The sequence below is a fragment of the Vombatus ursinus genome, unplaced genomic scaffold (assembly GCF_900497805.2).
Source record: "Vombatus ursinus unplaced genomic scaffold, bare-nosed wombat genome assembly UNPS02009835.1, whole genome shotgun sequence".
NCBI lineage: Eukaryota > Metazoa > Chordata > Mammalia > Diprotodontia > Vombatidae > Vombatus > Vombatus ursinus.
Window position 1 is genome coordinate 22,322,248 of NW_020949613.1, and position 2,858 is coordinate 22,325,105.

Sequence of the window (2,858 nt, forward strand, 5' to 3'; positions counted from 1 at the left end):
CTGTACTTCTTTTCTTTTTTTTTCTTTTCTTTTTTTTTTTGGTGAGGCAATCAGGTTTAAGTGACTTGCCCAAGGTCACACAGCCAGTATGTGTCAAGTGTGTGGTCTGAGGTCGGATTTGAACTCAGGTTCTCCTGACTTCAGGGCCAGTGCTCTATCTGCTGCGCCACCTAGCTGCCCCTAAAGTAATTGTATTTCTAAATGGATTCCTTATTCATTATTCACCATATCCCTATTTTGTGTGTAGCACACATTAGCTACTTCTGAGCATTTACTTTTCCTTTTAAATTAGGGAGATCAGAAATCACCTTGATGATTATTAACTTCTCTTAAGGCATTCATATTAGGCAATCTTAAAGAGGGAAGCAATGGCATGTAGTCATTTACTCTTTTGTAATAGATTTTCTCAAGGAAATGCCAGTTTCATCATTTCTTAACATGAGAAACCATCACAAAGCTACTAGCAACAAGTTTCGTTTCTAATCATACATTTGGCCAAAAAGGCCACATGTAGTTCTTAACTCCTACTACTTTTTTGTTGGGTATCTAGTATGGCACAACAGATAGAGTGCCAGGCCTGAAGTTAGGAACACTCATCCTCCTGAGTTCAAAACATGTGTCAGATACTTATTAGCTATGTGACCCTGGGCAAGTCATTTAACCCTGTTTGCCTCAATTCCTCATCAAAAATGAGCTGGAGAAGGAAATGGCAAACTGCTCTCGTATTTTTGCTAAGAAAACTGAGTCACAAAGAGTCAAACATAACTGAACAACAACACACTTTTATTGCCACAGAAGGTCAGGTTAATTTTGACATTTTCCTAACCCTGACCCTGGGACATCCAGGCTACCTCAGGCACTAACTTGGGAAGTATAGAATGGGACTTGTTATAGTGTAATTTCCTCCTTTGTCTGAAGGGTAGTAATCCAGATTTCTAGTGCCGTCTCAGAGGAAATGTCATTCTCTCTCAGTTTTCCAACTCAGTTCCTTTCTTTTCAGGGAAAAAAGGATACAGTGCTCTTCCTTACTGGAGTGCCCTGTTCTCTGAGAAATGCTTGAGAATCACCTTTTTTGGCAATTCTAGAACCTCTGCAGTTTCAACTTTTAAATTTCCTTTGACTCATGGCATTGAACTTCTGTGCCACTCTTCATTCTAGGGGACACTAAATTGCTTTTAACATGATTTAAAATATTTTAAAGTGTTTAAATGTTAGATCACTTGTGTAAAATTTCCAAAAACAACAAAAGCCACACTATCTTTGTGGTGCTGCTAATCTAATAATGGTACAAGGTGTTATATGTTGCCATATTTAGGTTCCTAAACCACAACTCTCCTATGGAAATCCATGGAAATCCCTATGTTCACTCAACACCAACTGCCCCATAAAAATTCCCTACACCCTTCTGGTAACAATGATTAGATTATAGCAGAAGTTTGCTGTACAAGTGATTTCCTCAATGTACCACATGCCACTGCTAAGTAGTTGGGAATTTGCCAGGCATTACAGTTAACTTTGAAAAATATAAAATAAAAAGCAAAAACAACTGAAAAATGTTGTAAGCTTATTTATTTAACATATAAAATATATTTATGAAAAGGAAGCCTGTATTTTTAATTAGAATTTTAAGCTCAAGTGATAGCCAAATTACTAATGATTGGTAGAGCTTTCAACCATTTTATTTAATTACCCAGTTCTCAGAAAGAATCAACATAAGTAGCTAAGACTTTGTACTTCTACCACAGTTGTGCAGCGTAGGACTCCATGAAGTGTCGAACCCCATCGTCTCTAAGATACACCTTTGTCTTCTACTAGAATAGTCAGAATCCTTGTGTACAGCCATCTTCAAAGACAATTGTTCTTTACTATTAAAAGCCACAAAACCTTAAGAGTTAGAAGGAAAATTAAAGGTCCAATTGTGTTTCCTAATGCGGGAAACCCCTTCATCACATCCTTTACGCATAGGCTTAGTTTGGATACTGGATACAGAATAGCTTATTGCTTTGTAAAGTAATCTGCTTTAACGGAAAAACTGAAGAGTAAATTAGGCCAAGACTTTGCAGATGAATAGCTGAGAAGGGTACCTGGACATGGAGTCAGGAAGACCTGGGTGTAAATCCTACTTTAGTCACTTACATCTGTGACCTTGGGCAAGTTAGTTTAATTCTCTGGGTCTCAATTTTCTCACATGTAAGTTTCTGGTGTCTAAAGTCCTAGCTCTAAAGCAATGACCTTATGACTGCAAGAAAGATTGGACTCAGAGGAAGAATACATCCTGGGCATCCTACATAGTAACAAGGTTTTATACAGACCCCTTTTGCTTCCATAACCCACCTTCTACCCCCTAAGGAAATGGTAAGCTATAAGTATTGCTTTCTACTGTACTTTGATCCACCCAGAGAGTTAAGATTCCTTCCCAACCAGGTTTTACCATTTAGCCTATCTGGATTTTCCAAAGTGGGATCCTAGGCTGTAATAAAGGAGTAAACATGAGGTTATCCATAGGTGAGACACATAGGTAAGAGAAAATTCACCTGTTTCTATGAGACAATGAAAAGATGAGGAAAAGAAGAAATGTGGCAGTTTGGATGTAAGCAGAAATTGTATGTAGATATGTCTTGAAAGCAGCCTTAATCTTCAATTCAAATATTCCTTAATTCTTACAATATCCTTTAAAATAGGGGGAAAAGTTATCAGTGCCTGGCACATAATAGGTAATTAATAAGTCCTGTTGATCATCATTAACCATATTTAACTGATGGGGAAACAAGAATAGGTAAAAGAATAAACTAGAACAAGTTTCCTAGTTCTGAGCTCCATTTTTTTCATAAATACTTCAAAATCAATTTCTAAATATT